Raw genomic sequence first — 25668 nt, forward strand, 5'->3', positions numbered from 1 at the left:
CCTGGATCAGCCATGCCCCTTCCCTCCTCACACTCATTGGATTACAGTGTTTGGATCAAGCTCTCAGTGCCTTAAGCTCCTTTTCTCCCCAAAAAAGATATTGAAAAAGTACAGACAAAGAAACATCCTCATGGTTTCCTAAAAGATACAATTCCCATTTTTCCAAATCAGCCATTAAACACATTGTCATCACATCAAGTCTTGCCAGACTATCAATCCCAGCAGGAGCTCTGCAGGAAGCTGGAACCACACAGCCCATCCCTGACCACACGGGCTGGGAAGGGATGCTGCTCGCACCATCCCACTGAATCCCTGTGACTGAATAACCCTCAGAGTTATTCCCTTGGATGCAAATAGAGCCTGAGCAGATTTATCCAGGCCTGTGTGGTGAGCACACAAATCTCAGGCTGTGTTTTCCCTGCCTTTGGTCAGGATGTGCTCCCAGGATGGCAGTGGGACTGGCAAACCTCCTGGACCAAAACTCCATGAACTGATGCTGAGCTGCTGTGGGTTCCTGAAACTGTTTCCCCGAGCAGGAGCAGGATGAATGAGCAGAGCCTCCCCTAATTCATGCACTCCCATCCTGTCAGGAGCAAAGCAGGTGATGCTCCCATTCATCTCACTCTGCCTGGCAATGGCAAGCTGCCCACAGAGTGTTCTGCTCACAGCTCCACGTGCAGGGCTGAGACTCTGCTCTGCCCACGCTGCTCACCTGGGGCTGCAGAGTGCCAGCAAACCCTGGCTGTGCACATAAACACCCAGGGGCAAGGACAGCCTAAAATGTCACCCCTTGGTCCTGAAATCAGTGCCAAACCCAAAATGCTCAGTGTCGTGTAAGCTATCTCATGCACTCTGGTAAATCTTCAGGAAATGTAAAAGTAGGCTTAATAGACCTCATGGACAGGGATTGTTTCATTCCATCCTTTCTTAATTTCACCACACCTCTGGAAGTGTCCAAGGCCAGGCTGGACAGGGCTTGGAGCAACCTGGGATAGTGGGAGGTGTCCCTGCCATGGCAGGGGTGGGATGGGATGAGTTTTAAGGTCCCTTCCAACCCAAACCATTCTGGGACTGAAGATTCTCTGATTCTGTTACTCTCCCACACAGACCAGCTGAGTATTTCTCCAAGTATTTGCTTAGCATAAGGCCCAGGAATTCATCTCTCACACCTAGGAACAGGAATCCACGGTTGGAGACCTCTCAGGTAACTGATAAATATCAATGAAATCTGTCTTTCCCCATAAGGTCAGTGATGTAGATACTGAACTACCAACTAGAAGCCTCCAGAAATTTCATTTACACATTTGTCCAAACTCCTGTTTGTCTGGGAGCTAAAAATAAATGGATTTGTTGACATTTGTAGATAATGATTGCTTGAGTATACAGAATTTCAGACCTGAAACATCTCAACTTTACACTGAGGGTCCCAGTACCTTCACCTGCCACAATTTACAAGGATTTATCATTTATCTCTTAGAAACAAAAATTGCATTTGGTGAAATCAGTAGAAAGCAAACAAAATATTGCCCATTCTAAAGAAAACATAATTACACAAAGCATTTTTCAATTTTTTGTAACACATAAGGGTTGTGATTGCAGCAGATTTTGCAAAGCATATGAAGCACCATCATTTAGCTTTAGGTTAAGTTGGATTTTTGCATATCTGAAGACACAACACCAAGAGAAAAAAAACTTAGGAGTGAAACACCGTCATTCATGGAGAACCAAAACTTCTAAATCTCTAAAATGCTCTTTTAAATCAGTTTTTCTCCACCTTTTAATGGAGTTGTCAGGTCTTCCATCTCCTTACAATAAACCCTAATTATTGTTAGGCTGGAACTGAAGGGAAAGTGTTCAGCACTGCCACAGCTCAGAGTAAAAGTGGTTTCTCTCAAACAACCAATTCTATTGCTTACAAAGATGACCCTTTTGGAAAATATCTTTATTTTGTTTATTTTTTATTAATTGCTGTCTGAATAGCCTGCTCAGAATAGGAAAGACAAACAACTCTTCCCTCTCCCTGTAACAATTAGCAGCCATGATAAAGCTCCAATTTCCAACGTAGTTAATTTAGCATGTCAAAAAGCAATCTTTGCCTGGTAATTTCAATGCACTGAATGTCACAGAAAGGCCAAGTGACAGATTGCTGCATTTCAGTCAGAACACTCATCCTACTAAAAATGTAATCACTGATGTTCAGATCTCATTTGATATGCACTGTACAGTATTTGGGTTGGGGGCAAACTTTGGCATCTTCTTTTCCCCCCCTCTCACACAATAAAAACTGAATTCATGTTGCATTCTGGGTTCTGCCATCAATTTGGAGGATCACGTGGACAGGTGAGCCTAGACCAAGATACTTCAGTGGAATTCTGAGCTCACACTGGACATGATTAACCTGGAATTCACTCCTCACTGAGTAATCCTGAGTTCAGACTCGGAAATGTTGGTGAGAACTGGAAGTCTGATTTCCAGTCATACTCAGGCGAGTGCAAAGCCCATCAAAAATAAATTAAAATCCGTTACCAACCATTAGCTTGCCCTGTGTTTAATCCCATCCCTAAAACTGCCTGAATTCCATCACTTCAGGGTGGAGAGGCTCCAGTTGGAAGCTGAATTTCAGGGCTTTTTCATCACCATCATTCCCCATCTCCCCGCAAGCTTCCCATGAATCTATTTGTTACAAATTATTTGGACGCACAGGAAATTTATTTGTCTCCTTTCCCAAGAATAGCTTCATAACCTCACCCTGTTCCAAAGCTAAATAACACATATGCTCCATGTTTAACAAACTCCAGTTGGTGCTTCATATGTGTACTTTTCCTTTTTATTCCAAGGATATGGCTGCAGAGCACTGGGGATCAGGCACCAGCGTGGGTGAACACTCTGAATCCCTGCTTTTCAATTGTCAGGCAGCAATTGACTGAAATTGGGGGGGGGAAAAAATGATTATTCTGACAGGCTTTGATAAGTCATTGGCTCCAAAAGTTTCTCTTCCAAGTCTGCCATGTCTATCAGATGCTCAGCCAGGCGTGTGGTGTCTCTTCTCACAGTGCCCATCACTGCTGTGCCATGGCACTCTGAGCTTGGTGGCTTTAATTTGCTTTTCAGGTGTGGGGGGAGCTGGAGAAATGATTGATTTCTGCCCAAACTGACACTGTCCCAGATGGAGCTAAATGTCAATAAATGAGTGGTGGGAAAAGGAGCTAAGCTTTTTTTTTTAAGAGGATGAAGAGTTACACCAGTGAGGATCTAAGGCACTATTTTATTCAACAGCTTGTTCTAACTCTTTTTAATATTTACATTAATTTCCAGGTCAGCTGAAGCAGTGGGCAGGAGATCAAGCCCTTGATGAAGCATTACCTGCATGTCCACACCTGTGCATGGGGAAACAGCAGAGATTATCTCACTGCAGGCTCTGCTTTCCTTCCCCCTCTTCTCCTTCCCAGCTCCCCACGAGACCTGGCACACCTGGATGGCCCCAGAAGAAAATTAATTAAGTGTTAAGATGAGTCCTGGATGGAGACAGGACCACTCTGAGCCTCCAGACAGCAGTGCATGGAAACCAGCATTGGAAATGTGTGTGTTTCCTTCCCAGCCCTTATGAATCCCCTCAGGAAGTGCCTCCTGCAAATATCAGATCATAAACAGTAATGAGCACTTTAATTAATATAGCCCCACTGCCAGGGAGATATATTACATGTAAATTCAATAAATCATGGCTGTTCACAGGCTGTGTCAATGCAACCAAAAAGGGTGGTCTCAATCCCAAAAATTATCTCACATTAGTTCCCTAAATATAAACATATATTTACATTCAAATTTTGATACCTTCCCAATTGGCTTCTTCATACAGATCTCCTCCTTTATAACCATTTTTATTCACAATAAAGAGTTCAAAGTTCAAGGAGAAACAGTAAGAAAAAGGAGAGTGGAGGAATTTCCATAACACCCCAAGATTCACAGAGAAAAGTTCCCTAAGTAGGTTATTTCCAAGAGAAAGCAGCTATAAATGCACATTATGCTTTGGATCCTTTCTGGATGGGTAGAAAGAACTGCACCTCTTAAGTAATAAGAAAAACTTTAGTTCATTAAACAAACCTTAAGGGGAAGAGCAAATGAGAAGTGTTTTATATTCAGTGTCATCAATTCAGCTGAAAACATGTTTGTACCACTCCATGAAATGAAGGCTTTTTATAGCGCCGTTCCTGCCAACGTTGCCTCATGAACATAATAAAATTAAACATGTAAAACCAACTCTGGAGATGGCAACAAATAAATTCCAGAGAAACAGTAACACACTGTTGTTCTAAACAAACAGTTTGTGGAATAAAAGGAGGGAAAAAAATAGGTAAAGTGAGGAAAGGATCATGCAGAGGGTGCACTGATTTTATACAGAGGAAAGGGATTTTTTAGCCTCTTTTCCAATGTGTTTCTGAAGTCTCCCCCATTAGAGCATTGGCAGCACCACCCCAGACCACAAAAGTGATTAATTACTGACATTTCTGCACCTGACCCACTGATTGCAGTGACCATGGAAGGAAGCTCAGGTCCATCCCCCAAATGTGGCCTCACACCACTGCCTCAGTGACCCTGATGGCCATAGAATCATGGACTGAAATGAAAAAGATCTTTAAGATCATTGAGTCCAACCATCCCCAGCACTGCCAAGGCCACCTCTGCCCCATGGCCCCAAGTGCCACATCCACAGGGCTTTGAAATCCCTCCAGGGATGGGGACTGAACACTGCCCTGGGCAGCTGGAACAGGGCTGGACAATACTTTTGGGAAGAAATTGTCCCTAATATTCCAACTAAACCTCCCCTGGCCCAGCCTGAGGCTGTTCCCTCTCCTCCTGTCCCTGTTCCCTGGAGCACAGCCTGACCCCCCGGCTGTCCCCTCCTGTCAGCAGCTGTGCAGAGCCACAAGGTCCCCCTGATCCCCTTTGCTCCAGGCTGAGCTTCCTCAGCCACTCCTGGAGCTCCAGCCCTTCCTCAGCTCTGTTCCCTTCCCTGGACAGGGATCCTTGTCCCCAGGGACCCCGTGCACCACACCACAGCAGGGTCACCCCGTGCCAAGGACTCAGCCCTGCTGCTGAGAGGTCAGGGTGAGGGACCTTCTCAAAGCTCAGCAGGACCCTTGATGTCCACCAGAAACTCAGAAAAATTCTCATATTTCCGTTTTCTATTCCTCAGCAAAACAACAACAAGAAACAGGTAAAAAGAAAGAAGGATGTGGTTTAATTTTGGGGTTTTCTACAGGTTGTTTCTGGGATAGAACAAACCCCTCACTCCCCTCCATCCAAAGGCAGCAAGGAGAAGGACTCTCCCCGCCTGCCACCCAAAACAGCTGAAAGGAGGAGCAGAAAGCACACAAAGACCTCCAAAGTTATGCCACAGTCATCAAATACCAGAGGCGTTTGGAAACCACTGCTGTGGCCCCGAGTAGGAGCAAACCTCTCCAAATAAGGCAGCAGCTCTCCTCCAACGTGCGGGAATTGGCAGCTCCCCTGCCGGGGTTTATGTAAGATTTCTCAAACAGATCAGCCAAGGAACAAATGTCAAAGAGCCTCGCTGGTTTCAGAGGGCAATCGCCAGGCTTTCAGCTGCAGGAGGGGTTTTGATAAGGTTTGGGGCTGGGGAAGGAGTTTTCCTGGTGCCATGGTGGAGGTGAAGGAAGAATAAATAGTGACCAGCCAGTGATGAATTGATGAGGAATGGCCACACTGCCACCCCAAAGTGTTCCCTCTCACACCCCCATGAGGGTAATTTACAGAAAAATGGGGGTTCAGATCAATTGCAGCAATGTGCTGCTCAATATCAAGAGGCTCAAAAGCAACAAACCTGATAAATATTAAATACTAATGAGACAATATTAATACGAGGACAAAATATTCCAGAAGGGTCGCAGAGAGGTCAGACAATACTCTATTTTTAATACTTAGATATATCTGTTTATCTCAAAAGATTGCCTAAGTAAATTCAGCTCCACTTTCCAGCAAAAGGCTGCAGGACAGTTATTTAAAACTTGCTGGAGAGGAGATCTTAAAACCAGGCTATCCTGGTTAACCAAGACATGATATGGCAAGTGCTTAGCAACAATCTTTCCCAATTTTTTTAACCTCCACCAGCCTCCCACGGAGAATGACAAGGAGTTATTACCTCCTGACAATGAGCTCTTTCTTCTGCTTCTTGTCCCATTAGGCCCTGATCTCTGCTGCTTCTGCACAGAAGGTACTTTGAATATCTAAATACCTAAAAGCCGTGATTGTGTGCACAAAAAGGCTCCTCAGAGCAGGGAGGATTTGGGGCTACTGCACACAAAAATCTCAGGATAAAGGATGCAGCTTGTTTTGCCTCTAAATTGTTCGGCATTTCAGATCTCAGAGTGATGGTGGCACTGAAAAATATAGGGTTTATTATTTTATTTATTAAGCTGCCTATCAGAATTAGTGAGGTTTATATGTGCATTCACTTAGGTGTTTTCACTTTCTGAACAGCAAATGAAAATAAGAAGTGAATCACTGATACAGTCCAATGAAATAGAAAGAAAATACAGAGTTGTGGGATTTGAAACCTCAAGGCACATCTATTGCTTTTTTACCTCAATGTACAGAGCAAGAAACAGAGAGTCCAGATCAGCTTCTGCTTCACTGCCAAATCTCAATCCTAACGAAATATTCACTTGCAGCAAATTAAAAAGGACCCAAAGATAATCAGCTGTTTGGCGACACTGAATAAAAAAGCTTTGATCCAGAGGAAAGGTAGGATGGTCATTCACCAGGCTTTGAAGGGACTCAATGCAGAGCAGCAAAACAAGGAATTGGTTTAATTCTGCTTTTCCCACACCCTGCATAAAGACAAACAGCTGATGGCAGGAGAGGCAAGGGCAAAACACTTCTGGGCAGACACATGAAAAGGGATTTTTCTTGCCCCCTTCCCTGCAAACTCCACTCGGGTTTGATCATCCCTTCCACCAGCATGAGGTCAGGCCCAAGCTCTTTTATGTGGGCAACTAATAACTCTTATCATCACTTGATTTATCTGCCTCTAACATGTGTGGATCACATGGAGATGGACTGGGTGAGTTATTACCTTGTGGAGCCAAGAGGAGGATTTTGTTTTTACTGTCCTGAAGTTCTGATTTCCTAACTTGAGCAAGAAATACCACAGATATGTATTTCAAGAGGGACTCAAGCAATGTCTTTGCCTAAACACATGCTTGATTTATTATTCAGATTTATAAGTGTACTCTCTTCAGTGTTTGAGTTACACATTTTTTTCTCTGCTGAAAAACAAGGATTAAATCTTGACCACAACGCCTTGATTTAAGCTCAGTTTCCCCGTGCACCATTTTCCTGCTTTTCTGCCTCCTGCAACTCCCAAGTTCCATGACTAAGTTCTTCCTGCTGCCACAAACTGATCTTTCAAACACAAGATTTCTCTTGTTTGGCTCACGCATGGAATGCCACAAAATCCAATCATAGTGTGTGCATTGAGTAAATCTTTGTTTGACTCCAGCTAGGGAGGCTCAGGGTGCCCTTCTCCTCCCCAGCTCACTGCAGATAGCTCTGAGGGAGGCAAAAAACAACAGGATCCCTCCAAGGACACTTCTAAATCAGCCCCAGAAAAGGGGCACTGAGCAAACAGACTTTCATAGTTCACAAATCAGCCTTTGAGTTGTATTTGATGAAAAATAACGACTCCCAATATAACCCAATCAATCACTGCACTGCACAGAGGAGTTTTCAGCCCAAACGTGTCTTTTCTGTACAACTGGCAAAGATAAATAGGAGAAAGTCCCTGATACCTCTCTACTTTTATGACCCTGAATATTCACCTTTGTCTTCAAGTCCAGAGAGAGCTGAACACAGAGACATTAAAGCCAAGGAGGTCTGAGCCATCATTCTCCTTCCATGGCTGTGGCAAATACATGCACTCTGGTTTATTCATTCAAAGCCATTAATGAGTGTGAATGACCCAATCTCGAAGGTTTCTGCAGCTCTACATCCAAACTGGAGTTAGACACCCCGAGATCAAATAAAAATGCAAGTGTGGAAGTTCCACATTAAATTTATCAGTGTTATTCTCTATCTCGACAGCAGCAGCTGTAGCCAGCAGGGTTTAATTCCAATTTGTATCCACAAGGTATCAGCATTTCAGAGTCACCCTGACATCCTGGGAAATTTTCATTGTCAGGTGAAATTCAGATAAAATTGACAATATCCCAACAGCAGCACCCAGGGATCTCTGAAATGTAATATTTTTCACAAGCTGAAGGAGAGGCAGGCAGACTCTCCCTGAGGGTCAGAGCTCCCAACAGCAGAACAAACTGATCTTCTCCAAACCTGCACAAAGCCAAAGCCATCCTCGCTGGAAACTCTTCTTCTTTCCAGACCAAGTTCCTCTCTCAAGTTGTGCTAGGATTGGATATTACTAAAAATTTGTTCACTGAAATAGTGGTCAGGCATGGAGAGCTTTGGCCAAAGGTTGGACCTGAGGATCTTGGGGAGTTTTGTATCCTTAAATGATTCTGTGATTCTGGCAGGGTTTGCACAGATTCCAGAAAGGCACCAAATTAAAACCCAGCCTGAAGGAGCCTCAGGAAAGGCAGTCAAGTTATTGATCATCCTGAGCTGCAGAACCCTCTTTTTGTGCCAAAATTTGTCTGAGAGAGGGCAGAAGACAAAAGCTTTTGAAAAGCCTTCCTTGCTGAATTAAATCTATTCCCTGCAGGCGTTTGCTCCATCAGATATAAAGACATATTTTCATTGCAGTCAAGATTTAGCCCTTTCCAGACTTTATTGTCCATCCAGTCAAACTGATCTGCAATGATTAATTAGCAGTAAAATAATTTGGGAACAAAGAGGAAAAGTGTACTCAAAAGTTAAGCCCAAATGTAAAATTAGAGATGGTGCTTGTGTCTATTAACTCAGAAATTAATCTGAGCCTTAAGAAAAGCCCATGGTGAGTTTAACACTTCAATTGCAGTTCCAGAGGAGCAGAAATAGCCAATGGAACATATTCCATGGTGCCTTTCTGCCATGGACACAAATACCTGAGACACAAATGGGGCAATTACAGCAATCTGGGTTTGCTTTATGAGGATTTCTCTACCAAGATACTTTTAAAAGAGATGGTTTGATGTTTCCCACAGACCTGGAGAATATGGGCATTAAGAAGGTATTAAAAAACCAACAGAAACCCTGCTAACCAGAGGTACAAAACACACAAAACTCCTCTGAGCTACAATAACCTTGCGGCTGCATGAGCTGATGGATAAACAGAGCAACCCAGATAGAGAAGAGCTGGAAAGGGATTAATTAAATCAGAAGCAATAAAGACATATTAAAAAGATTTCTAGAAAGAATAAATCAAATCACAAATGCATTATTGTGGAACCTGGGGTCAGCAGTGATATTATGGGAAGGATCTTTGTGTTGGTCTCTCCTCCCCAGGTAATCAGATGGTCACAGGGCTGAGGTATCCCAGCTGCCCAGATTGGTCCTTCCTAATGCCCTCCTGGATAGAAAAAATAATCATTTCTCAAGGATTAAAAGCACTCAATACCCTATAAAAAGACCAGAATCCTTCCTAAGCAAGAGTTAACCCCAGAGCAATGCCTGGGACAGGTGGATATTATCAGAGCATCTTCCCTGGAAGCGTTAATTCGCTTGCAAGTCAAAATCCTGAAAGAATTTCTGGCATTCCCAGCAAAAAGATCTCAAGCCAAGACTCGGTGCAGCAATTTAATTCAGCTTGTTTTGTTGTCTCAGTTGTTTGTTCAGTATTTATTGCCAGGCTTTGTTTTCCTGTCACCTCCATCCCCACTCCACTGCCCTTGTTTACCATGTGGCTTTCTGCTCTCTTATAATCCTTTGAGCTTCCTTTCAAGTAGCTTGGGGAAAAAAAAAAATCACAGTATGAGTTCATGAAACAATGTATGAATAAGTCATTTCCTCCTTTAAATACACCTCTGAGTAAATGATCCAGAGACTTTTCAAGAACCATTTACATAACAGTCGCTGATACAGGCTTCAAATTTTCATGTCAATCTCAGAGTGGCATTTTAAATCACCCCATTTTCCTAGATGAGGTGAGAGAATTTTAAGAGCAGATTCTGCCAACTTCTAGACCCCCTTCTTTCAGACCCAAACCTTTAAATGGTGATTTCTCCCCTTCCTTCTCCATTTGGGGTGGTGCAGAAATGTCAGAAGTGCTCTGGGTGTATAACCTATAATCCAAACACAGTTGGGTGCTACTTCAAATACATTTTCTTTTTTACAACTACAAATGCCATAAATTTCAGCAACTGTCAATCCCACTTCACAGCCTGCAGCTTGAAAATAAAATTTGGAGGCTTTGCTAGATGTGAGTAACCATCTACTGCAGTACTACTGGGAAGACACCTATGAATCACAAGATGCTCAACTAGTTACAAATAAATTTAGGTAATTTCCAGGGATAATTCATAGGCAAGTAAACAAGGGAGTGGAATTTGGGTTCAACGTGGATTTCTGAAGTGCTGTAAGAACATCCATCCCTCCCTGGGCTCAGAAAGCAAAAACAGGCTCAAAGATTAATCTCTCCCTCAAATTTTGTTGGAGTTGGAAGAGCAGTAAGGAGGTTGGGGTCAGACTCTTCTCACAGCCAGGAAGGGATGACACACAAGGAAATGGCCCCAGGTTGGGACAGGGGAGGTTCAGGTTTGGTGTTGGGGAACATTTCTTCATGGAAATGGTGGTCAAGCTTGGAACAGGATTCCCAAGGTAATGGAGTCCCCATCACCAGAGGGATTTCAAAGCCATGTGGACTTGGGGACATAATCCAGTGGTGACCTCAGCAGCCCTGGGAATGGTTGGACTCTGACCTCAGAGGGCTTTTCCAACCTAAATGACTCTGCCACTGTCACCCAGAGGAGCTCCTGGCTGTGGTTCCTGCAGCAGCACCACTGCTCTGGGACACCAAGGGCCACGTGGGAATTCCCAAACTGGATCCTCAAGGGGCCACAAGCTCCACGTGCTGCTCCAGAGCTCCTCTGAGAACTTCTCCTCAGCCTCAGGGTGGTGCAGAGCTCAGCTGAGCTTCCCTTTTCCCCTGTGATCACATGGCTGGGGTCAGGGACTTCTGTGACACCTGAGAACAGGAGGGCAACGTTCAGATGAGCTTCTCCTGGAGTGTCTTTGCACCCAGAGGTCTCAGAGCACAAAGGGAAGGGCAGAGATGGAGATTGGGATCTCTGGCACTGTGGGAATCTCTTTGGGGATCATCCTCCACATCTGCAACACTCCTGATTAATTTTATTGCTGAGCCAGGGGTTTGGGCAGTAGAGGGATAACAAAGCACATGCACAGCAGTTGGCACTTTTGTCTGAGTGACCTAAAAGAACCCAGGGGTTGGGAGACATAAATTCCCAAAAATACAGCCACATTTCTGTTTTTGGCTCCAAGTCCAAATGCCAAAAACAGGGACAGTTGACTTTGATGTGCTCCACTGGCAGACAGAGGCAGCAATTGTGACCCTGAGAGACTCCAAGCCACAGAAAAACCCATTCTTCAAGTTCACCGAGGAGGTCACAGCCTCGGAGGTGTGGAATCCAAAAATACAGGGTGATTTAAAGCAGAGCTGGAGGAGAAGACAAAGCAGCAGGGGGAAGGGAAGTGGCCGGAAAGCTGACTGGGCTGAGGAGGAAAAAGGACACAGCAAAGGCAATGGAAGCTCACAAAGGGAATCTGCAAAGAGTCAGGGGTGAGGACCTGTGACCTGTCCCAGCCGAGCTCTGGGTCACCACGCCTTTGAAAGAGCCCAGGAGAGCTGCAAAATCCATCATTTTTATCACCAGCTCTTCCATGCAGAGCTCAGCTCCCCCACGCTGGGTGGTGAACACTGGGAGGATTTCTCAGACAACCTACAAGCACCAGGCTGAGAAAAAGGACAGCACTGCCAGAGGAGAGGCAATTAAGAAAGATGATGTGAAAATTGGGAAAAGAAGAAACCGGCGTCAAAACCAGCAGAAATCAGAGCCTAAGTGCTTTTTTTTATTCTGGTAGAAACCATGATTTTATCCAATTTCAACAGGTAGTGGTGCCAACTGTGTTGCACAATAAACCCTGGAGAAGAGGGTTTGGAGAACAAATCCGTCACCACGGCATGACATGTTAGTGCTGCCTGCTTCCCAGAGTGAGAGCAAACAGCAAACTCCAGCTCCTAATGAAGTCAAACAACCCAAAAAGGAAAAGAGCAAAAGGAAGCGCTCAGTCTGTCTCTCTCCCCCATCACCAAACACATTAGCAAAATGGAGTGTTCATGATTAATTCACGTTCCTTTCCCACCGTCTCTCCTGCTAGAGCAGCATAAAATCCAGCTTGTTGTTTCTCCCCGGCTCCACGGCATCTCTGGGAGCTCTGGAGCTGTCCCAGCCAACGCCAGGATTGTCTGCAGGGATTCTACCTGTCTGGTGACAGCAGCAAAGTGTCACTGGCAGGAGGGATTTGTCAGAGCTGTGCGAAGAGCCCAGCGCTCGCTGCCCCCGCCGCGCCTCGGCCGACACAAAAACCTACCCCATGGCATTATTTTGGGGCTCAAGGCGCCAAAATGAGGCCAGAAAAACGCAGAGTGGAGATCTTCACAGCGCTGAGATGGGCGCCGTGGCTGGAGAGGGAGATAATTAGAAGTTAGTGACAATTTGCACAATGTGCAAGGAGAAAAAGGGGTCTTTCTTTTAAAAAGAAGAAAGCTAAAAACGCTTCGGCTCTAGTGCACTTCATAAAAGCCAGCTTTTTTGAAGCTGTTTCAATTAAGCCCAGCAAACTCTTCAAAAATCTTTCAGATTGTTCCAGATCTCACCTGACTCTGTTCTACATTTTCAGGCAAGGGGAGGGAAAAAAAAAAAAAAAAGTTATTTTACTTTGAAAATCTACATAATTAAAACCAGCACTGTCTTCTGATTGATAAAGTTTCAAGTGACAGCTTTGCAGCAAGCTGCCTCCCACACAGAAGCAATTTGTAAAAGCCTTTCAGAGTTTTATGTAACTGAAAAATCCGAGTTGCTTTCATCCAGGTCTTTCTTTCCAGCCCCAGTTTAAACGTGGCTGCAAGGAACTGCAACAAATAGATGCCTGAATATAGGATTAACTCAGGTACCAATAATTTTGTCTAATGATCCGGCACTGATCCACAGCAGAGGTTTTTTCTCGTTGTTCTTCTGCACTTGGCAAATTTTGAAACAATTTCGTCTTTAAACCCAACTTAACCCTCATTTTTCAAGCACAGCTGGTCACAAAACACATTTACCACCAGCTCAAACGGGCTTGACTTCCCACAAGAGCAAAACCAAAAAGAAATAAAACAACAAAGAAATAAGAGATGGCATTAATTCTTTCCCTGGGTTGGTGAAGCCAAATCTCTGTTTGTTTTTTCAGCCATGCAGCACCTTCAGCACTAGAGGGAGTACACAAAAAAAAGCTGAACATTTCCTTCATCAAAACTTGAGCAAAATTTGAACATGAGTTATAAAACTCTCATCTGAATCCACGTATTCTCTGGGATTTTGAAAGCTGGTAGGGGTGGGATAATTAACTTGATATAAATTTCCCTGGTGGTTTATGAGAATTTTAACTCCTAAATTTTTATTAAAAGCAAACATCACTACTAATTTCATTTTTTTTTCTAATAAACTGATCCAATTCTTATACCCAAATAATTGTGACATTTCCAGACCAACCACAGTAATGTTACACAAATGCAATAGAAACTGACTGAAAACACTGAGTATTGAAAGACAAGAGTAAAAAGGTGTCTAAAAGAGTAAAATACTGAGAAAATTTAAAGATATTTCTATTTTAGCGCTGGTAGATAGGCCTAGTAAATTATCTTAATGCTCTAAAATTATAGCCAGCTATTTCGTAAAATTCACAATAGCTACATTTCCAAGCAGCAGGAGCATGAATTCTCATTTCCTTTGTATTTTGAGGGTTCAACAGCAACGGGCTAAAATCAGTACAAGTGAATTCATACCTTAGATGAGACTATTAGGACTAAAAGTCAAACCAGAAGAGCTGCCTGTATGGCATACTTTGGTTTATATTTTCCTTTTCCTTTATGATAAAGAACCAGAACCCAAATTTGAATTCCAAGAAGTCATAGTCAGATGACCATACAAGGAAAGGGTTAGGATAAAGAAGGAAAAGGAAAAAAAAAAGGGTCTACAAATCACCAATGCAGCAAATCCACAGGACAAAGATTTGGGCATCATAAAACAAACCTCTCAAGGTTTCCCATTTGGTTTGGGTTGTCCAAGGGGCAGGAAAACCTTCCACTGTCCCAGGCTGCTCCAAGCTCTGTCCAGCCCGCCCTTGGACATTGCCAGGGATCCAGGGGCAGCCACAGCTTCTCTGGGAATTCCAGCCCAGCCAGGAATTCCTAATTCCCAATCTCCCATCCATCCCTGCCCTCTGGCAATGGGAAGCCATTCCCTGTGTCCTGTCCCTCCAGCCCTTGTCCCCAGTCCCTCTGCAGCTCTCCTGGAGCCCCTTTAGAACTGGAAACCTGCTGGTCTCGAACTTCATTCCCAAGCACAGGAACTTCCCTGTGAATCCCCAAATTCCTGACCAGAATGGGAGGACACAGATTGTTTCCCACTCATACCTGCCCTGGTGAGAAGAAGACAATCTCTAGCTGTACCCTGCAAGACTGAAGGCTTTTGTTTGCTGCAGACAGTGACAGCAGCCTGAGTGATGGGTGAAAACCCTCAAGACAGCAAACCCTGGATACCCTTTGCCAGGCACATTTGAATGATTTGCTTTTTCAGTCAGACTTTTCCCTTTTGTTCCAGCTCTGTTGTGATCTTTCAACATCCAAGGATTACTTAATTCAGGAGTTTGTCACATAGAAGTGATATTTATTCTATAGAGGAGGTTTTCAGGGGAGATTTGTTCTTGCTGGGGAGCACTCTGAACAGAAAATCTATATTAATTGTATTTTGCAAACCCGAGTGCTAAATACTTACTAAATCATATTTTTTTCACTAGTTACTTGCAAAAGGAACTTGCTTTTTTAACCTTCCCAATAAAAGAGAAAGTAACCATTGAGAGGAAAAAAGGAGGAATTTTGAAATGTTGCCTCTTCTCCTGTACAACTTTTTCCCAAACCTTGTTGTGTGTGATCCCTTCAAAGGGTGAGCGTGGAAAAAGAAAATATTTGTGTGGCAGCAATGGCCTCATGTCTCTGTGGCACTTGCCACGCCAGCTGCAGGGATAAAGCTCCAGTTACAGAGAGATTGTGTCTGCAAAGCAGCCCAAATGGAATGTTAATTTAGGCTCAGCCGTGCTAAAGCCAGGCAGAGCTCTGGGCATTCCTGGGGAAAACAAAGTCTCCACCAAAGTCTTGCTCTGAGAGAGGCCTTGGCAAAGCATTTTAAATTTCTAATTTCTCTGATTAGCTCAGGGCTGAGAGCTGTTAGAGAGAGAAGCACAGAGATTGATCCAGAAAGTCCCACTTGGAAAATCCTTCTCACTATTTTCTCCTTGTTTCCTGTTGCCTTTTGAAACCCCTTCCTTGCCAGCTCAGCCTTTAGGATTTTCCAGAATGTATTCCCTGTTCTCTTCCATTGTCTTTATCTCCTCAAGGAGTTCTTGATTTCTTGCAAAGGTATTTTCCCATTATTCAGCTTCCTGCCCATCCATCCATGGGATTGTGGGGATAGAGCAAAGATAGGATCTCCCCCATGGAGATCCAACTCCACCACTGGAATTCCATGACTTTTCCCTAATTTCCATACATCCAGAACAGCATCGTTTTTCTTGGATTCAAGCATGGAAGCAAATTTCTCTGGATTAATGACCCAACCCTATCACCCAACCCAAAGTAAGTCCCTGCAGGGGGTTTGGCCAAAGGGAAAGTGAAGTGCAGTAAATGGTTAAACTAAAATAACACAACGAGGTAGCTGAGCCTTCAGAAGTCATGACAATTATTCCAAATTAAGCCAAAAATAAGAGGGAAAATTACTTAATCAACAGCTCCAAAAGGAAACCAACGAACTCCTGATGTCTTCCTGACACCCAGCATCTGGGGGGAAAAAAGCAAGAAAAAGGAAAATCAGCTACCCCTTGATATTTTCACTGTGATTTGCTCCCAACAACTCCCAACTGTTGTGTTTCTGTGAAGACTTTGCTCTCCCCACATAACATCTCCCACTGCATTTCCAGATACCCTGGGAAACTTCATCCACCTGAGGTCATGCCCATGTGGAAAGGTGACTTAATCCAGACTAAATGAGCTAATTTTTTTTTTTTTTTTTAAAGTTTTGAGACTGTAAGGACTAAATCAGGCTATGTGGACCTCAGGAATTATTCTCTTGTCCTCACAGGAGAAGTCAGGACCAAAACCACTACGAATTTCTGTTCTCCAGAGGTTTTCCAGGATAAATGGGATGAATCTGGGCAGTTGTATCAAACCCTGAGATGGGATCTGAGCAGCACCATGATATTTGGGCACTCAACACTACAAGGAACAGGAGGAAATATCTAAAGCAAAAAAAAAAAAGTTTTTAAATCACTTCTGTCAAGAAGAGCCTTTGCTCTCAGGTTATAGACAGAGAACATCCTTGTTGTCACTCAGCTGTTACAGAACTCCAACTAAGCACTGTTAATTATCTAATATCAAACCACTTCTCCTACTTCAAAGTAATTTTCCATCCTATTAGTTTTTATATCAGAAGTCATGCAGAACTGACTCTATTTATCTTCTGCTCTCTGGTACAACTTAGAGTTTCTTAAAACGCAGACCTGAATAAAATCTTAATATCCCTGTTAATTTTTCACCCATCTGAAAACGGAACTTGAAATAGTTTGCAGAATCTCTTCCACACAGGTCTTTTGTTTTAATTGAACTTTTCTTTTTCCCACAGGAAAGCTAATTTAGTATGACTTGCCACTATGAAAATTGAAATTCTTGGGCTAATTAGTTTTTGTACCTGAAAGTTAATATGACTTTTTTTTTTCCCTCTGGTTTTTAATACCTCCCTCTAAAAAAATCAGTCCTTGGCATGTAAAACCAAAAGAGAGTTAGAAAAGTTTTCAGGAATCAGAAAACTTTATAGGAATTAGAAGGTTTAAGAGGGAGTACTTTACAGGGTGGTGGAAGTTTTTCATCTCTACAAAGCCAGTAGCTGAAATATGAAATCTGGAGGCAGTGAGAGTTTCCAGTGTAGAACTTTGGCATGGTGGGACAGGAACACAGGAACTTTCCAGCCTCATTCCCACAAGTAAAAACCAGGAGATGTGATAAAATTAATTTTCACAGGCAGAGATGAGATACACTGACTGTAAGGTTCGATTAATCCCTAAAAGCTAAAGGAAACAACCTTTCTGTAGTTGCACCTCAAAGAGAAGAAGTTCACACCAGAAGGACCATGGAGAGGACATCAAGCACCAGGACTGCTGTCAACCTTTGGCTTTGACTCCAAAATCATTTTAGTGCAACAGGTTGGGACCTCAGATATTTTTCTGTTATTTTCTTTAACCTACTACTTTCTGTTTAAGTCTTTCCACACCAAAATCACCCAATATTTTACATTAATCACCTCCAGATCTTTCTGTTGTACATCTCTGTAGCTCACTCCTCACTCTGGATTTTTCCCTACTAATAGAGCAACACCTCCCTGACTTTTGTTTGCAACAGCAAAGTTGAGTGATTCCAGCAATTGCAGCAAGACCAGTAATAAATTTAAGTTCCAAACACACAGAGCTCCCAACAGGCTTTGCTTCCTCACTTTGCTTTCCCTAAAAAACCACCCAAGCCCCTGCCCAGGCCATTTAGGGATGGGATGTATCCAAGGCAGGAGGTAATTGGAGCACAAGGCTGATGGGGAGCAGCTGAGGGTGTTAGGCTGGAGAAAAGGAGGCTCAGGTGGGACTTTATTGCTCCCAACAACTCCTGACAGCAGGGTGGAGCCAGATGGAGATCAGGCTCTGCTCACAGGGAATAAAGAGCAGGACAAGAGGAAATGGCCTCAAGTTGCACTAGAGGAGGTTTTGGTTCAATACTGGGAAAATTTATTCACTGGAAGGATGGCCAAGCCTTGTCCTAGGGCAGTGGGGGAGTTCCCATCCCTGGAGGGATTTCATGGGCTTGTGGCACCTGGGGACAAGGGTCAGTGGTGGCCTTAGCAGTGCTGGGGATTGTTGGACTCGATGGGCTCAGAGGGTTTTCCAGCCTCTGTGATCCCAGGATTCTGTGCAATGCACACATTTCCCCACATCCCCAGCTGTGCCATGTCCCTCAGTGATGGATGTACCCAATAAGCTGCAGAACAGTTGTTTTCTTTCTTATACACAGATCTGGAAGCAGAAAACCACTGTTTTTTCTGTTCTCTTTCCCCTCTCACATCTTTCCACACCACTGATGATCTGCCTGAAAGCTTTCAAAGATTTAATCCAAGACTCCAGGACAGACAAAGCAGCACCTGCTGAATGCATGACAACAACACTGGGCTGGAGATCAGCTCCTTCCCTTCCTTGCTTCTTATTCCTCACGGCTTTCAAACCACCAAACCCTCCTCCTGCAGGTGCTGAGAGTATTTGTGGCAACTCAGACTGTGAAATGGGCACATCCAACACTGCACACGCCAGACGCCGCTGTCATTCGGGTCCAATCTCACACGGGTTCCCAAGGATCTCCCCCAAGGATCAAAGTTTCAGCCTCACATTTTCTGAATCCTCACTGGTTATTTGAACCTTTGGAACCTTCAGGAGTGAGAGGTGCAGTGAGTGAGGTGAGGTGGCTCTGTGCCACGGGGTGAGATGGAGAAATTCCTGTTGGGCACACTTGTCACTGCGGAGCAGAGCCTCCAGAGCCACCTCTCCAACACCCCAGAGGTGATGGGAACAAGGCATGACAGCAACACCCTTGCAGGCTGAGCTCCCCTGGAAAGCTAAATCCCAGGAGGAGCAGGTGTCAGTTCAGGCTGGGACTGCAGTTCTGTTGGGTACATGGGGCAGTGTCAGCGTTCTGCTCGCTCTGCTCCGGTTCTGTCTGGGAACACGAGTTGGGAACGGGAGCACAATCCTAGGGATTTGCCCCAAATTCCTTCCAAGCACAGCTTCCCCTCCATCCCACCCACCTTTGGGGACCTTTTGCCCTGGGAAAGAACCCAAGGAGAGACCCCAACACCTCCACAAACCAGCGCTGATTCCCAGCAACCCAAAGCTCTCCCCAAACCCATTTTTCAAATGTTTTTCCCAGTTTGGGGGCTGCACTTTTGCATTGGGACAAATACCTGGCAAACCACAAAGCAGGATATTTATGCAGCTCGGGATGTCTGAGGCAGCAACGGATAAATATGACTTTTTCAACTCTAATCTTTGCGTTATAAAATGAACTTTTCTCACGTTCAGATTTCAGGGAAGGAGATGCCATCCTGTAAAAGGAGCTACACACGAAGCACCTCATCAGTTGTACATCCCAACCAGTAAAGCCCTTCATTGGCTGCACTTTAATTTGAAACATTCAGCCATAAATTATCACCTTTCCCAATCATTTTTTCTGTAGTAGAAAACATCTTTCTGAATCAAAGTACAATGCATACAATACTGCATGAAAAAATTCAGCTTACACCTATTAAATTCGTCTGATTTCCCAATAGATCATCGTCCAGGCTAAAAGACAACTTTTAGACATGACAGAAAATGTAGATATTTAATTAAAATGGGCAGGAAAGTTTTGGAGTTATTTTTTTCTGTTAATGAATGACCTCTCCAGGACCAGGGGAACCTCACAGGATCTGTGAGCTCACTCTGGAGCACATCCATTCCAAAACCTGCAGCTGTTTTCCTGGATTCTGTTGTGAAAACAGACTTTTGGCAAAACATGTTGATTTTGGAATTCTGCAAGGGCATTTCGCATTGCACACTGCAGGTATTTTTACTAAAATCTTACAAAAAGGTGGCTTTGTCTTGGAGATTTAGTTTTCAAGAGACATTCATCAAGCACCACGTCAGCTGTCATACATAAATCAATTAACCTCTGCTGAGTAATTCTTTTTAATTACTTGAAAAGCAAAACCTTCAGAGCTATATATGTGACTTCTTTGGTTTGTTTTTTTTTTTAAAGCCACTATTTTGCTGTTTATGTTGGTCTGGATCCTGGTGGTTTGTAGGAGTGGTTTTGTCCTTTATAAATAATCAGCAATAAATAGACACCCCTAATTCAAGGCCAGCCCAGGATCTGTCACTGCTCTGCCTGAGCAATATTTTAAAATGCACCAGAGCAATGCTTCTGTTCTTTTCCGACCTGCAAGGGGAAGAAGTGACACCTAAGGCTATGTCTACATTATTTATACCACTTTGATAGATTAAATCTTTACCACAAGGCTGAGCTTTTCAAACATGCCCGAAAATGTTTAAAGATTCCACAGGTGCTCCTCCTGAGTGCAAACAAAGGCTCCTCTTTGTAGAGCGAAAACAAAATTAAAATGGAAAAAAACCCTGGGAGCTGTAGGTGCTGCTCAGAACAAATCCTTGACTGGGCATGTTGGATTTGTTTATTTTTAACTCAAATATTTTTGGAACTCAGCAGAGTAACACCTCTATCTGTGTGGGGTGGGTGGGATGCACTACATCCCCAAGGGCCACATCCAGGCACCTCCTGAGCACTTCCAGGGGTGGTGACTCCACCACCTCCCTGGGCAAATTATTCCAATGCCTGACCACACCTGCAGGGGATATTTTCTTCCTGCTATCTCACCTGAACGTCCCCTGGTGAAATCTGAGGCCATTTCCTCTCGTCCTTTCACCTGGGACAGGACAGAAGAGGTCAACCTCAACCTCACCCCACCTTCCTGTCAGGGCTGTAGAGATCAGTGAGGTTCTCCCTGAGCCTCCTCTTCTCCAGAAAAACACTGATGTTCATTTGCTTTCTTATTCTTCAGCTATTTAATCATTTCCAAATATGGAGGCAAGCAAGAATTAAAAGATCAAAACCCTCTAAACCACATCTGAGTCTGCTGTTAGAGCTAGAGCAGCCTGGAACAAATTCTCTGCTAACTGGCTCCCCAAAATACAATGGGATTAATGGGACAGAGTTTGGTCCTTGACTTTGAGAAGGAAGATGCTGAGTTCCACTAAAATCACTAAAAGCTCAAGTGGAACTGGAAGGAAGATCAGAAAATATTCTTTATTTTGATCACTGTAAACGATGACCACTGGGTTTTCATTCCCTCTGTCTCCATAACAAGAACAAAAGGCCAGAATTTTAGGCCTCACTTCAGCCTAAAATTGCTTTAAAATGTGCCTTCCAAAATAGATGTCTCCCTTCTAATTCCCAAGGAGTTCACAACTGTATTTTTAGAAAGGCAATTTGGAATTTAACAAATACAGATACTTGGAAATGTCTCTGTGCTTTCCTACTTTCACAAAAAGACATTAAGGTCATATATTTTTTTTTTCCAGAGTGGAGATGACTTTGGGGTGGATGTAACCATGGCTACCCTGCTGGGAATCAAACCAAACTTCTCAATTTGGAAGTCACTTGGATGTATAGAATGCACACGATTTGATCCACAATAATTGTGACTCAGATTTACGGAAACCCTTCTCAATTGCTGTTCCTAAATAAGGTAGAGGAGAGACCCACACTGTGCCAAATCCATCCGTGGATCTCTTAGTCCATTCTGTAGCATCCACTCCAGTGGTGGATCACCTTCAACCCTAATTTTTATTTAATTTGAGGTCTCACTGAGCTATCCTACAGGAAACTGCCTCAAGCTGTGCCAGGGGAGGGTCAGGTTGGACATCAGGAGGAATTTCCTCATGGAAAGGGCTGTCAGGTATTAGGAGATGGTGGAGTTCCCATCCCTGGAGGTGTCCAAGGAACACCTGGAGGTGTCACTCAGTGTTCTGGGCTGGGGACAAGGTGGGGATTGTCACAGCTTGGACTCTATGACCTTGGAGGTCTTTTCCAACCTCAGTGATCCTGAGATTCTGCAATTCACTGACCTTTCCTCCAGCCTCAGGACCTCTCCTTCTTATTTTATTAAGGGCTCATTCTCTCCTCACCACAGACACCATGAACTTCAGGAATCAGGAACCTGCTGGCCTCCAGTCCAACTAAATAAGCAGAATTGAGAAAATCAGAAATCATCTGATTTATTTAGGGGAAAAAAATCACACTGTCCTGCTCCATGCTTCGTTCAATCAGCTTTGCTCTTATTTCAGCAAGGTTTTATTACAGAATTCAGGGCTCTTCAACACCTAAGACTAATAGGGGTGAGTGACAGGTATATTCATTTTTTGAGGAGTGATGACACTGTTTTAAATATTTAATGCACTGAAAAACATATGGAAAGAAAATAATATGAAGTTGGCTTTTGCACAATAACACCATATTTTCTGTCTCTTTCCATGTTGCAGCCACATGATAGAGAACTGTAAAAAAAAAGGAAAATGGCAGATTTCAAATCAGTTATCCTGGTGCTACCAGCTTTCAAAAAAATAAATTTTTCCCCCTTTTTTTTTTCATTTTTCCAGTGCAATCAATAAACAGGCCACAGCCATCAATCTCCACGCTACAGAGCAATATTTTATTTCCAAGCTGATGGCTTCCCATGATGAATTACAGTCATTAGAAAGCATGACAGCCTGTTACAGTGCCTTCAGCACACGTGCAAGTGTTGCTGACAGAAGAAAGTGGATTTTTCATTATTATTATTATTATTATCTTCATTTGGGATCATAGAATCCCAAATGGTTTGGGATGAAGGGACCTTAAAGCTCACCTCATTCCAACCCCTGCCAGTGATGCCACCCATCCCTACCCATATAAATATGTAAATATTACCCTGAGCATGGATCATTCTGGACAGCCAGTCAGAGACAAATTTAACTTTTCCCAAACGTTTAAAATGACTTTTCAAGGTTTTTTCCCCTCAACAAATATTTTGTGTTTGCACCAGCTGAATTTGTAAACTTTGACTGCAGTTTTGTGGTCACCTATTTGGTTAGGTCACCATTTATGTTACTGAAACATGAAAATCAAAAATAAAATAAAATTATCCAAATAATTTATCTGCTCTCAGTACTTCAGAACATCCACAAAGACAGGATCACGACTGCAGATGGAACTGTAACTTGGCATCTGTGACTTAGCAAGACAAAGAGCACTTTTAGTAAATAATTACCCACATAATGGGACTGAGCTCAGCACCACCGAGCTCAACAGGCTGCCAGCAGCCTGAGCTGAGCTCAGGGGAAGCGACTGCCCGTGCCAGGGAAGCAGAACAGCTTTCCCAGCTCTTGAGACCTTTCTTCTGGAGCTTTTCCTACGTAAAAGCCTTTTTTGCTCCTGCACTTGGAGCAGCCGCCGTACAAGCGAGGCGGCTTCAGATGGATGGCGGGGCTGGGAATGAAAATAGGTCCCTGCAATGCCTTTAATGCCACAAAAAGCCACCCTGACAGGAGGCACAGGCACAGGCAAAGGACAGGCAGGGGAAATGGGGGTTGTGGCTGGAGTGTGTTTGCCAGAGCTGTGGGATCAGCAGGAGGGAGGTGAGGTGGGAGAGGGAGGAGAAAGGGATAAAAGCCCTGGGATAAAGCCTGGGAGGAAATTTAGTGTTTCCACAAGAAGTGGTGGGAAGGAGGGGAGGGAAGAAAAGCTCCCCATCCTCCCTTTTCATTCTGAGCCATCCAAAGCTGAGATTAGAGCTAAAAGCTTCCAGGGACAAACTTAATGGTCTTCAGGTCCAAAATGTTCCTGGGCACCATGTGGTGCTCCTGGATCTGGGAATAAAAACTGCCCCAAAGGTGCTGCAGGTGAGAGACACAAAATGTGAGCATACAGAGCTCAGGTAATGTTTAACAGAATTATCATTGTTTTCTGTTGCATCATCTGCAGAGGATTGTGAACCTCAAAAAATGCCAGAAACATCTGAAAGCACAAGTTGAATTTCATTGTAAAAAAGAAAAGAACAAACCCACAAAGAGAAACAGGAGAGGAATGAAATGCAATGATAAATTTACACACCAGTCCCTCAAAAAAAAAAAAAAAAAAGAAAGAAAAAAGGGAAAAAAAAAAAAAGAGGAGGCCATGTCTAACTATCAGAATTTGGAGTAATATTTTTCTTACTGGTTGCTGGGAGGGAGGCCAGGATTGCAATCGAATTATGGATTCCAGGTGGGATATTCAGAAATAATCAAAGAACTTCTGACAAATTAAGAGGGACTGGATTGTTTCTTTTGTAAAATCTCGCAGCAAACAAGAGCTTTGAAATTCTCCCCTACATCTTTGCTAAAGTTTGTTAAATCCAGAAGAGCTGGGTTTGGGGGAAACTTCCCATTGAAGAGCAAACAAGCACCATGCCTGAAGGAATGGAGAGCAAAAAACTTCTTATCTCCTCTGTGGCCCCACAAATCTTTCAGCAGGTACAGCATTTATGTGAGGCATTAGCAGTGTCATAAATGAGATTAAGTGTGTGATGTGTTAGCCTTGGAACTGAGATAACCCTGGCAGTGTCCAAGGCCAGGTTGGATGAGGCTTGGAGCAGCCTGGGACAGTGGGAGATGTCCCTGCCATGGCAGGGGTGGAATCAGGTGAGCTTTAAGGTCTCTCCAACCCAAACTATTCCATGATTGCCTAAATTTCTTCTGCCCCTACAAAAATAATTTTGCTCCAGGCATGTCCCATTCCCTCTGAATTCCTCCATTCCTTCTGCACGGCCTGACACCAGGGAGCCCAGCCTAGGACAGGCTGCAGATCCCAGCACAGAGCTCTGTACTTTTCTATCTGCTTCAGTAAGAAACTCCTTGGAATGAAAAGCCAGGAATAACACAGCAGCTGTCAGTCATTGCAAATGTCTCATCTCTTTTTTTTTCCTCTATATTTTCCAGCTGGATGCCATGACCCACTGGTCAATCCCTTCTCCAGAACTCCACTCTGGACATTTCTAAACCTACAACACCCAAACCTGAAGATTTCTCAAGAAAGAAGAACAGGTTCAGTCCAATCCAGGCCAACATTAAGATCACTCCTGTTCCAGAACCTTCCTCCTTTCACACAGCAACGGATCTGAGCCTATTGCACTTTTTTTTTTTTTTTCATCCCATGCAAGCTGCCATCTTGTGAGGAAGGAGGAATAAACATATGGATTTGAAATATGTTGGAATAATCACTCTCTGCACTGATACTTGTCTGTCTGTGTAGACATCAGAGAACACATAATAGTAGCTTTGTGCATGCTGTGTTATTTCACACCGCCTCCCATTTCACACGGAAAAGGCATTTGACTTCGTCTAATACAGCCTGGATTTCTCGTGGATTTACCACCCAGAAGAATCCAACTGTCTGAAGCAGTCGTGTTTATCTCAGCAAAAAAAATACTGGAAATTTTAAGTATGAAGTGTTAAAAGAGCAGCAGTGACCAATGGGCAATGAAGATAAAGGTCACAGCGCTTGCCTGAGGGCACAGTTCACTTTTTTTTTTCAAGGAAAAAGGGAAGAAAAAAATAATCTTGCTAAAGAGCTGTTGATCACTTATGCACTTAAAACTCACACTGTTCAGACTTAAAATTATATAAATTTAGAAACAGCACTGACATGACTCTATTAGAAGCCACAAAAAACCCATAGAATAACTAAGCACGACATTTAAGGAGCTCATTTTGCTTTTCTAAAGACAACAT

The sequence above is a fragment of the Lichenostomus cassidix genome, chromosome 7 (assembly GCF_008360975.1).
Source record: "Lichenostomus cassidix isolate B80296 chromosome 7, HeHo_3.0, whole genome shotgun sequence".
Lineage (NCBI taxonomy): Eukaryota > Metazoa > Chordata > Aves > Passeriformes > Meliphagidae > Lichenostomus > Lichenostomus cassidix.